This window comes from Staurois parvus, unplaced genomic scaffold, assembly GCF_062004578.1.
Source record: "Staurois parvus isolate SC_StPar_1 unplaced genomic scaffold, SC_StPar_1.0 ptg000001l, whole genome shotgun sequence".
Lineage (NCBI taxonomy): Eukaryota > Metazoa > Chordata > Amphibia > Anura > Ranidae > Staurois > Staurois parvus.
The window spans coordinates 7,573,357-7,586,319 of record NW_028317797.1 but is presented as its reverse complement, the minus strand read 5'-3'; the positions used below and the strand labels follow the sequence as shown (position 1 = coordinate 7,586,319).

The 12,963-nt window shown below is 39.8% G+C and overlaps 1 protein-coding gene across 1 annotated transcript in view; it reads left to right on the top strand.

Moving 5' to 3' along the window:
* LOC149474766 (uncharacterized) overlaps positions 1–12,963 on the top strand; it is a 1,567,000-nt gene that overhangs the window by 1,235,621 nt on the left and 318,416 nt on the right. The gene's annotated exons all lie outside the window — the stretch shown is intronic.

The window sequence follows — 12,963 nt, the reverse complement described above, 5'->3', positions numbered from 1 at the left end:
ATTCCTACCTTTTGTTGCTCTGAAGAAATAGCACTTTGTTTCACTCTATCCTATACAGACTGATTCTGAGTGGGATGATCTGGTTCATTTTAAGCACCTGGTGCACTCTCAGTGTTCTAATAAGAGAAGGTGCAGTGTCTGCATCCCTTCAGAAGTACTTAACCCTGGGGCAGTAACTCACAAAACTGAAATTCATATTGTGGGGGTTGGCTAAACTTTGACTTGTATAATAGTGCAGAGTTCTGGGAAAATCAGAAAGCCAATCACACAAGAAGGAAAAGACATTTCTGGGTGCGTTCTGTACATCAGCAGTATACAGAACACCTCCAGGTTGCCATATTGCATTGAATTGTACAGTGGCTGCAGACTGAAAAGGAAAGGAGATTTCTAATAACCTAAAATTACAATAAGACTTTTGCAGCTGTTTTATATGGCATATTATTTTTTATTTGTTATATTTGTTGTACAAAAGCATGAAAAGGCATAAAAAAAACACCCATGAACATGCTACAAAAACCACTGAAAAACACATGATTATGCAACATCTCTAGAGTGAACCTAGGCTAAGGCCGCTTCAAACTGGTACACTTTAGGGCCGGTTTACACCATAGAAATGCAGTCCAGATGCATTCTGGATGCGTTTCTGTATGCACGTTGTTGACACGTTCCGTTGAATTTTTGATGCATTTTCTATGCCTTACTTTTCATTTTTTGCCTTCTCTTTTTCTTTACCTTTATAGGACATGTACGTTCCAGTGTATTTTTGGTGTGTTTAGGTGTATTCCAGTGTATTTTTTTTTTTGCATTTTTGCTGCCTTTTACTGCGTTCCATTATAGTTCAGTGCAGAAAAAATGCAACATGTTCTAATTTTTGTTTCTGGAACTGGAACACACTGGAACTGACCGCACTGGTGTGAACTATGCCATTGGAAACAATGTAACCTACTATCAGTGCATTTTTGATGCAGAACAAAAACGCACTGGACTGCATGTGGTGTGAACTGGCCATTACTGTGTTTTTCCAGGACCACAAAAACGTTTAAAAACTATTCCCCTTTAAATCTTATGTAACTGTTCATCAGTACGCTGCACGAGTTTCACAAGTGGCTACTTGGAGTCAGAAATCCAGAAAGCTCACCCAAATCACATGCGCATTAAAGTAACATTAAAAATGTGATATACAGGGGCGGACTGACCATTTGGAAACTCGGGCACTGCCCGAGGGCCCGGGGTCAATAGGGGGCCCCATGAGATGCCCCTGGTACCTTTTTCATAGGTTTTTTTGAGTTTGGGCAAGGACACAGGGGCCCCATGATCCCCTATTGCCCGGGGGCCCCATAAGTTGTCGGTCCGCCCCTGGTGATATATGTTTTTGAAGAACGCATACCACATTTTTAAGCGTAACCGTTTGAGATGCTAAAGCTGTGCATGTGAATGGTAGCAGGCGTATTTAGGCCTCATGCACACTGGATGCTTTGGCCATCTCTCCTACACGCCTTTCCTCTTGGCAGCGGTGTTTTGGTGGAAAAAACACTTGATGCTTGTAAACGTGTAATGAGTTTGGGCGCATCAAGTGCTTCAGTGTTCATTAATTTCATTGGCGAGGAATAAATTCTTATTGTGGCCATTGAAATGAATCAACACTAAAGCACTAAGCAGCTGGAGTTAACGCTCATCTACGTATGTTTAGGCATGCCATTTTTCTGGATGTGCCAGCTGTATTTTTCTTTTCTGTTTCTAAACCAGTGATTTTCAACCTGTGAATCCTCAGGACACACATTTGTCCTTGGTCATTAAAGCAGGCTGAAGCATGGGTCGAATTCCCTAACGATTTTTCGATCGAAAATCGAAAACATTGTTCGTTCTGTAATCCGATGGTGCCACCAATGATTTAGAAAATCGGCAATTTTTCGCGAATTTTCCAGCATGCCTGATAAATGAAATGGGGAAGAACCACTAAAATTGTCCAGTGCCATTGCTCCACTAACAGAGCGAAAATGCCTCCTCTACCTCTCACTCTCTCAAAGGCACACTAAGTTCAGAGCAGGGGTAGACTGACCATTTGCACTGGCCGAGGGCCTGGGGTCAGTAGGGGGCCCCATGAGATGCCCCTGGTACCTTTTTCATAGGCTTTTTTGAGTTTGGGCAAGGAGACAGGGGCCCCATGATCCCCTATTGCCCGGGGGCCCCATGAGTTGTCACTCCGTCCCTGGTTCAGAGTATTAATGCCTTCAGTAGCTTTTTAAATGAACAATATAGTTTGTACAATATTTGTGTGTGGGTTTTAAGTCGTCCCCCCCCCCCCATTTCATGCACACCTTCAATCACCCCTTCCATGCCCTGCTTTATCCCACCCTTTCATGCCCCCCTTCCTTTCCCTTTTATGGGCTTTCTTTATCCCCCTTTCAATCCCTCCTTTAATTCCCACCTTGAACCTCTTTCCATGCCCTCCCCTTTCATAGTGTCCTTCAGTCCTCCCACACTTTCAGTCCCTCCCGCCACCATTGCTTGTTTTCATTCACTCCTTTCAAAACCCAGGCAAAGTACCTAGCGGAGTCATTCCCTTGGCGTCAAGTGGTGCTTTTCTTATCTTCTGCACAGCTGGCTGGAAGGAAGTGTAGTTATATGTCACTTCCTCCCAGGACTGCCGCGGAGGAAGGAGGACTGAGCGTGAGGGCCATGGGACCGCATTGTAAGTGCATCATGTGCACCACCTTAATGGGACCGACTGTCCACAATAATACAAATATCAAGGCCATCCATAGTTGTGGTCCTGACTGTTTTAGCATCTATATTAGTGCACTCAGCGTATTTTTTTTTTAAGCTATGTTGTCAGGGCACCGGACGTTTTATTGGGGCATTAGAGAGGCCTGGGGGGCACTTTCCGCACGGCCCAGGCTGCCCCTGGTTGTGACCCACTTTTGGGTCGTGACCCATTACTTGAGAAACACTGATCTAAACGCCCATGTGTGCATGGACACAGAGACTAACATGCAGGGGCATTTAGAAGCAGGAAAAAAAAGGCAGATGCCCCCAAGAGCAGCATTAAAAATGCCCAGTGCCCAGGATGCCTTATAAAGCAGTGGTTGTGACATTCACTGCAGGCAAATTAATCAATGTATTTTAAAACATAGACTAGGAAGACACACCTGCAGTGAATGTCACATTCACTGCTTTATAAATATACTCTGCCTCTTGTTTTAGGTCTAGTGATCTTTCTATATAAAAATGCTTTAATTACTAAATAACACAATTTATTCTTACTTATTCCTAAAATCAAAACTATTAATTAGGTTCTGAAATGCTGTAGAATGGAAACACTGAGCTGTTTGTTTAATCTGTTTTTTTTTATACAAAATAATGAATTTTCCCCAATGGTCACATATGGGTTGGTGATAAGTAAATGTAGATTTTCTGTTTTTTAGGTTGTTAAGTCAGCTGGGCACCTATGCCTGCCATTTCTACATGTGCAATGCCTTTTTTTTCCCTCTGAATTTAAATAGTGTTTTCGAAGAATGTTATGCTATTGGAGGTAATTACTGTAAACTTATTTAATTATTGAATTCACCAACATGGCAGGGCTGACATTTTCCTAGTTATAATGAAGCAGAAGATATGCACTACCAGAATGAATATGGAACAAACAAGTCTTTTGGAAAGAGATTTAATTCATTTTAATAGATATACAGTAATTACCTAGGAAGTGACTGTTTTCTCCATTATGACATTAATGATTCAAATTAACTGACAAAGCTATAATCTATAGCCATATTATGGATGTGCCGAGAACACTAATGTTAGGTTAAGGACACATAAAGCCATCATGTTTACAGATTGCTGTTTTTTTTGCCACCCAGGTAATTCTGTTAATGACACCCTGGTTGGCTTCCCTAGTGACATTCTTCTCGAGCTAAATATGACACACAGGCTATAATTTGTGCTGTCTATATTTTAAAAGGCTACTGTGGTGAACATGCTATACCAAAATGCTCCTACACCTAAAAACTGAGAGTTCTTCATCCCCCTCTATGGTATTTGAAATGTTTTTTATTGTGAACTCTACAGTAGTTAATAACTAAAATGGCATATGAGCTTTAACATGTTAAGGCCATTTCAAAAGCTTTTTTTATCACTTAAACTGATATTAAAGGCATTTTCTAAAACAACTAACATATCATACTTGCTCTGTTCAGTATATTTGCACAGAGCAGCTCAATCCTCCTCTTCTCGAGTCCCCGGCTGGTGCTCCTGGCCCTTCCCTCCTTCCAAAGGCCCCCAGAACAAGCAGATTGCTATGGGGGCACCCACTCTTTTCGTTGTACTTCTCTTGTGGATCACAGGAATATAGTTCATCCTGCACTCTCGTGACCTGTTTTCAGCTGAAGCCACTCAGCCGGTCCACTTGGGATCCACCCCAGAGTCTGGAGCGGCACCTGGTTCAGCCTCTCAGCGAGCCACTGAGAGCCTGAGCGAGCCGATCCCTCCCCTCCACAGCCCAGCGTGGGGGGGGGGGGGTCAGAGCAGATATTGGTGACTGACAGATCAGAGCAGCTGTTCTCACAGTCATGTGATCGCTCAGTTCTCACCCTTAGAGCCAGCAGGGGACAGATGCATCCACCTAGGTAAGTATAGTTTAAAAAAAATTCCCTTACATCTCTTTTAAATGTATGTTTTAGATACAAGGTGGTATCAAAAAGTTTTGAAACTAGTTTTGTAACATGTCAACAGATGGCAGCACAAGGCTGTATGCACAGTTACAGGGAGCATCAGCCTTCATAAGTCAGTGTGCCAAAAGACATCATCCTGCGTACATTGGGAGCAGTGCAACTGATACTATTTTGACCATGTGTGTTACCACGTCTGCTATTTCATCATGGACAGCAATTTAGAACAAACAGCAAACGTCAAATTCTGTTTGAAACTGGGCAAAGCGCTGGATCTCCGCAGTGTTGTCATAACCGCAACCTTCGAGCTGTATCTTCATCTTCGGGAAGAGGGCATTCTCGGTTGTTGAGCTCGTTGAAGGTCTTCCTGATCTCTCATTGTCTTCCAGTGATTTTCTTCTGCTCTTAAAGTGCGTGTTCCACTGAAAACACCTCCAACGACTCATTGAAGCATCACTGTAAACTTGCTGAATCATGTCAAATGTCTCTGTGGCAGATTTTCCCAGGTTCATGCAGAATTTCACATTTGCTCTTTGTTAAAAATTGCTATCCATGATGAAATAGCAGACATGGTAACACACGTGGTTAGGATAGCAGCAGTTGCACAGTTCATGATGTACACAGGACGATGTCTTTTGGCACACTTATGTATGAAGGTCGGTGCTTCCTGTGACTGTGCGTGCAGCCTTGTGCTGCCATCTCTTGGTGTGTTGAAAATTTTTTATATCACCTCGTACACTTTAAAATCTTCAGCTTCCATTAACAGAACAATTGTTGATTATACCATGAAGGGCTTTGTTCAGACACTTGCAGTTTTTATTTTTTATTATTCCCCCAAGTTCCAAAATTAGTTTTCATGTAAAAATCCTCAATTTTTTTAATATGCTATATCAAAGTTCACACCAGTACTAAATCCCCCTCAAAAAATAAGGAATGGATAAGGAATCTATTTCCACAGCAATATTGTGTGAATCTTTCAATTGTGTACTTATCTTTGAAAATATTTACTTAGCTGGAATGGTTTATGAAAACGACCTTTTGGTCTTTAGAAATGATACAGAGGCCCTAGCAAGAACATACACCTAGACAATTACTGGATCAATAATGTATTTTCCTTTACATACCGAAGCTAATTACTATAATTGCTGCAAAGACTGGTGATACTGAATTCATTTTTACACTGGAAAATACAATAATAACTTCTCTGGAGACTGGAATTTTTATTTGATTGTTAAACAGCAACAAATTAGAATAATTTGGTGCCAGCAAATATAAACAGTGTCAATATGTTCTTTTTTTTTCTGTTGTATGAATGATGTCGAGTACCAATTGGAAAATGGCCAAAGAACCACCATAAGATCAAACAAAAATGATGGGTGAATTGACTTTTTTCATTTAGATTTAGAGGGATGGTCTACGGTTTTACCTAAAGGATAACTAATTTAGTATTTTTTTTAGCAATATTGTATTTTTCCTTACATACCAACACTAATTACTACAGTTGAATGGTAATGCTGAATTAATTTTTACCCTGGGAAATAAAATAATAACTTCTCTGGAGGCTGCATTTTTTTTATGTTGTGTTAAACAGGGACAAATACAATCATTTGGTGGTAACAAATATAGCTGAGACTAAATATGCTCTACCTTTTTTTTGTTTCCGCAAAGTGCTTAATATCTAGTACTATTTCATCAATGATCAAAGAACCATCATAAGGTCAAAAAAATGTTGGGTGTAGTAACTTTTTTATCTAGAGGGATGGTCTACTTGGAGGATAACTAGACTTTTGGATAGTTATAATTTAAGTTACCCTACTTTGCATTACCATTCAGAGGCCATCTATTATGTATCCCAATGATAGACAGCATGCAAGGAAGTGTTGAAGGACAAGCCAGAAGGTTTGCTGCAGTGGCTATGCAGCTTCTTGTGGGATTTTATAAGAGCATGGAAAAGTGAGACTAACACTTATAGCCAGAAATGTGATACATGAAGATCCAGATTAAGTAGTTGAACAACCCCCCCCCCCACCCATGTTTTCTCTCTGTCTCCTTCTGATTGGACAGTGAACCAGTCTGTCCAGTGAGCAGGATGCTGATCTTGTGAGAGTAAGGGCCAGTTCACACCACAAATACACACTCCAGATCCATTGTGGATGCCATTGGCATGCTCGTTTTTAGCACAATTTTTATGAGTTCCAGTGCATTTTTGTTGAGTTTTTAATGCATTTCCAGATGCATTCCAGTTATTTTTTTTTCTTCTTCTTTTCCTGTTTTTTTTTTTTTCTCTGTGCATTTTTTGATGTGTTTTACCACATTCCGGTACAGTCCAGTGCAGGAAAAAATGCAGCATGTTCTAATTTTTTTTCCTGGAACTGACCGCACTGCAGTTTTGATGCATAAAAAATGCACTGGACTGCATGTGGTTTGAACTGGCCCTAAATCTGACCAAGGAGTTACCTGAGTGAACTTTCTGACTATTTGCGTGTTGGTTGGCCAAAATTACAAATCCTTTGATAGTAAAATGGTAAACATATATTTAGATTTTGCCATGTACTTACCTGTTTGCTTGGAGTCAATGCTGCTTTTTAAGTTTCCTTGTCTCCAAGCCTGATTTGTGAAATAAAGTACAGTATATATAATGTATATATAAAACCAAAACTAATGTATATATGAAACCAAAAGTAAAGAGGGATAAAGTCATTTTTTTTGTTTGTTTTTTTGTAATACTGTCTCTCAATAGGGAGATTTCCCTTCCCTTTCTGTTCTGTTGGACATGATTGTAAATGAGAGGATATATTTCATATTTGAGGGAGACTCCCTCCTAGACAATTGTCATGGCAACAAGTGTCTTCAGTGGAAGCTTTTTCCTGTATTACTGTTTTGGTGGCAATTCAAAAACTTGGATTTACTCCCACTTTCTTTCCCGAGAACATTGGTGGTCAAGACAATTAGGCCTGTTACACATGTGATTAAAAAAGACTGAGTTTTCCTTTTCTGATCTGAAATAAGATGCATTGTTGTCTATGGGACATTGCGCACAGCTGAGCGAAGATCAGTAATACAGTGTTGAGTATAGAACCGTAAAATAAAAATAGGTTGATGTCACAACCTCCACCACAGCCAATCAGAGGAAGCTTTGTATTCATTCATAGAATACAATGCTCCCTATGAATGCCTGAGCATCACTCAGCTCAACTCTATTTTGTTTTGGGAGTGGGAAGTCCCTGTCCCACTGCCAGAACACAGTGCTGTATACTGTATGTAGCTGAGGCTCGGGGACCAGAAGCACACCTGTTTGTGCAGTAAATAGATTGTTTAGGCCAGTGTGGACCAAACAAACGATTTAAAGGGACATTAATCAGTTCAGCTATGTGGATGTACTACATACGTCCAAAGAGTGAACCGTTAACCGTTTTCTCCAGCAGGCTCCCAACTTCAAAGTGAAAGTGATGTTGTGGCTTTATGGTTCCCCCTCCCACTGTCCAGGTCCCCACCTCCCATGATTCCCAGACTCTCACACTCATAATGGGCACCTAGGACCACAACTTCCAGATTCAGGGTGGAAAGCAGTGTGAGAGCGAGGCAAATCCATGAAGAGACCAGATGCGATGATGAAATTGCCGTAACCCCCCTTACCCTACGCACATGACCAAACACATATGAAATCCGCAGTTGCACCACTTATGTGCCATTTTGCCACAAACATCAGAGTTAGAGCAATAATTCTAGCACAAGAGCTCACAATTCACTCTAAACTGATGATCTGTAAAGACTTTTAAAGCATCACCTATGGAGATTTTTGGATAGTAGTTTTTTGTGATATCATGGTTGCATGCAGTTTTAAGACTTGGCTTGTTTGGTATCTACTCAACTCAAGTTTATCTTTTATATTTTACCAACATTAATAAGTTGTGCAAATATCATGTGACATAAAAATTTGCAAATACCTCTGTGACCAAGCCCCGGTGGGTGAGGTGAAATGCGTTAGTGGGCGTGGCCAGAACGGCAAATGGGGCCATTGCTTTCCTTTTACATTCCTTAACTTTGGGGTCAGTTGAGCAGTATCCATCCGTTCACTTACAAAAATTTGCATCTATTATCTTTTTATTCTATGGGGCCGCTGCTTTTAGAGAAAAATATAATGTTCTTGGGGGGGGGGGTTAAGTAATTTTATTGCCAGAAGTGAAGATTTTTATGTGTGCAAAAAATTGAAAAAATTGCACTAGAGCTGAGCTGGTTAAACTTGGGGGTAATAGAGCAGTCCCACACACTCTCTTGTGCCCATATTACACCTTTCAAATTCCTACACAACTAAAAGTTCCACCTGAAAAAAAAAATAAAAGTCAGCAGCTACAAAAACTGTAGCTGCTGATTTTTAAAATACAGACACTTACCTCTCCCTCCGTCCAGCGGTGTCCTCACCACCACTGGTTTCACCGGCTGTCTTCTCTCCCTGGTGCCAGCATCTTCAGTGTGGCACCTGGCTGTTACAGCTTGCGACTTCACAACCAGGTGCCCACTGCGCATGCGCGAGAAGCGCTGCGCTTTGTGAATGGCCCGTAGTCTTCTGGGACCTGTCACGTGTCCCAGAAGACTACGGAGAGGGAGGAGGGGAGTACAACTTCCACTTTCGATTGCCTAGGCGATAGCAGCGGAAGTGGGAGCAGGTAATGGTCAAATTCAGGCACCCCCCACTCCCCAAAGGTGCCAATCCTTAATGGGGAGTGAGAACACTTAAAGCGGAACTTCCTCTTTTGGGTGGAGCTACGCTTTAAATATAAAAGAAGATATGCCTAATATTCTTCAGTGTGCACAGATCCACATTTGTGTTTGTATAAAAATAGTTACCAAAAAGTTTAAACTGAGTTTGTGTCATATGGCAAAATGCTCACCTAATTCCACTGATGCATTTCTCATGATATGGTAATAATAGACTCTTAAGAGATGGGTATCTAGATAAACATGCCTTTTCATCATTTTCTATTGAATCGTTACAATGAAGTCATATAAAGAACTCTGTGGTCTATACCTAGGTGACAGTAATCATGATGATGAATGCTAAGCATCTATCAATAGTAATAATGAGATATTAATTCTTCACTGTACCTAAAGCAAAGTAATAATGAGACATAATAGAGATGCAGATTGCACTTCACTTCTAATCTTCCTGGTAATTAATTCTTATTTTATATCTCAGAGCTTTATTAAATCATTTGGGGGCTGTTATTGAAAAGGAATGGAATTTTTTTATACTGAAAATAATTATCAATATAGTTAAAGGGAAGTTAAAAGGACCCAGAACAAACAAAAAAAAGCTTTTGTTGATATACTCTGCTGATTTCTCCATTTGAAAATGTTGGTTACCTTACTGTCATGCTCCAGTGGCTTTAAACCTTTGTGTCATGGACCCAGAACAAGAATGAAGATCAGAAATTCTAACATCACTGGTTCAGGTTTATTACTCAGAACATTTGGGGCTAGAAAAAAGCAGGACACACCGGCATTTTCAGTAAGGGGTCAAGCTTGAGATGATTGTAGCCGTATTGGTGCACTTGTAACAAGACCAGCTGTCCATGATGCTTTTTTTTATTTGCACTAACATCCAAATTTTCAGGACAAGCTTTCGTGGTGTGTTCCCTTCTTCAAGGTCCAAGCAGTACTCTTGGACCTTGAAGAAAAAGGTCAGCAATAGTTACCTACATATTTCTATCGGTAAAACAGTTTCCAACATGGAAGAAGGAAAACTGGTGGGATCACCAGGTGTTCCTGCTGAATGGAGCTCATGAAAGAGGAGAAGACTACTGTTTGAATAATACATATATTAAACACACACACAGATGATAAAAAAAATTCTGTTAATATATGCTTCAAGTAAGCAGAGATAAACAATAGTGTGTATAAGTGCTGTGTGCTCTACATGGAGGGTCCAAAGCATCTGTCAGGTTTTATGGAAGAAGGTCTTTTAATTCTTTATTAGTTAGACATTCAATCTTTTTCTGTGTAGCGGCATGGAATACGTGTTCTCTTTTAGAATCCTATACAGCAAAAGAATTAAACTTGTCAACCCTGATACAAAGCACCTACTTTTCTCTAAATAATAATCCCAAACTTTCCCAGTGTAATGGTATTTTCTGCTGTGGATATGAATACTGACAGTTTAAAATTGCTTTTCAAAAGTTGAAAATGTGAAACATGATTGCCATATCAATCAGTTTTGTATTTGTGTCATTCATGTGTAAAAGTATTTTACACTTGATAAACCCTGAATATATTAGCGCCAGGCATCTGACATTCTCGATCCTTTGATACTTATACCATGATCTCAAGTCGCAGCGCTTTGAAACCACTTCACGGATCTCAAGTGTGGGAATGGTTAGAGTATTCCTTATTCTATTCATTGCTCTCCTAAGTGTCACAGCTGCCCTCAAGTGCTTTTTTATGCTGGAGCGGATATATAACAGGCATAAATGGTGACGCTTTCAAACCACTTTACATCTGTATTACATTAGGGTACCTGAAATCTTGAATTCCCACGGCTCTATAGTGCAAGATGTGTTCTTGCTCATTTAATTAGTGCCGTTTGTTCGTGCATGAGTGAGTGAGTGCTGAGCCTTTTCTGTTTTCATGTTGAGATTTTTATTATTATGATGTGCTACAGTAATATTCCAATATATTTAGTTTACTAACTAATATACCTATAGTGCTGCTTTATGGCAAAATATTGTGCGCTCTAGTGATTCAATACACATCTCTTCCCTAAAATGGCGTTACGATACGGTGTACTTTTTATATCTGCTTGTTTAGTTTGTTTTTCCAAACATGCAGCATGTTGTATTTTGCCAACATCTAGGTGTATTATTTTGATTTTATTATGCTGAGTATGCTGCTAGAATGAACAATGAAAACACGTGAGTTGCTTTGCTAACATTTATGAGCAAAAATCAGGACAAGAGTAAGAACGGGAAAGCAGGTGCATGCTAGTCACATGAATTGGTCAATGTTTACAGTGTAGGGACAAGGTGGTGGAACTGACATAGGGCATTGGCACAACCTAAGCTGGCAATAGATGGGTAGAATTTCTAACAAAAATTCTTAGGAAAAGAAAGTCCTAAGAAGTTTGTTAATTTTTTTCATTAGTGGGTCAAACCGACATTTTGAACCAGCTCTGCCCTACAAATGTCGGTACGGTCTCGTGACTTCCTCTGACTACCCCTGAGGAAATCATGGGACCATGACGAGAGGCATAGGGCAGAGCTGGGTTATGTAATTGCCAAAATCTGAAGTGACTCGAGAGCCATGACCCCGCTGTTTTGGCTTATAAGTGCATTGTCTTTCAGTTCATGTAAGCACAATTTTATATTAAAATAAAATACTTTTAATCTACTACACTATATGGGACCCCTGTGCTGTATGAGCTTGGTTGCAAGGGAAACCAGAATCTCTTAAAAGGCCATACACCCAATTAAAGTGGATGTGGTTTACTCCATTCCAAGTGTCCATAGGAGGAAAACTGTGGAGAGGTGCTTCAATGGAGTGATATCAGAAAACAATCTTGGAGAAGGGAAGTGTGTTTGACCTGAATTATTTGCAAGTCCACATTTGAAGGTGAGCTTATGAGTGTATTGGTGGTGGGAGTCACTACACATTACACTTGTGGAATATTGACCGAGAGGTGGATATATGGAGTTTGGGAGTCACATTATAAAGGTAAACAACAATAGAGACTTAATAATTTATGTTTTTATTATTGGGCATTTTTTACATTAGTTATAGCACTGTTTTGATGGTTGTGTTTACATAAGTACAGTTTTTATTTCATCTCATTACATGCACTGTTTATGTTGCTATGCTTATGAAGTTGTTGGGGTAGGTACAACAAAGTTTTATGTATTGCTTCAAAAAAGTGCAGAAAATACACTTAATGAACTCATATTTTATATAGAAAGTCTACATTCTGGATTTTCACAATTTAATAATGTTTAATTTAGAATATATTACATGTCTGAGGAATAGTGAGATAGTATTTAACGTCTGCTAATCATCACTACAATTCTCAGGTGTAGCTCCCTGTTCATGAATTATACACCAGCTGTCTGTAAAGGATGTTCAGTTAATTTGCCGTTGGTGATGGACTTTATCACTTACCCACTTGAATATGCAGCTGAAAATGAGCAAAGATTGACTTTATTTTGCATCATAAATTAATGAGATGTCTTAATCAGTAAAGGAGTTTTGAAAGGAGGACTTAATTACATTAACACTTAGTTTAATATACTTTTTTGGGGGAGGGGAATTTGAT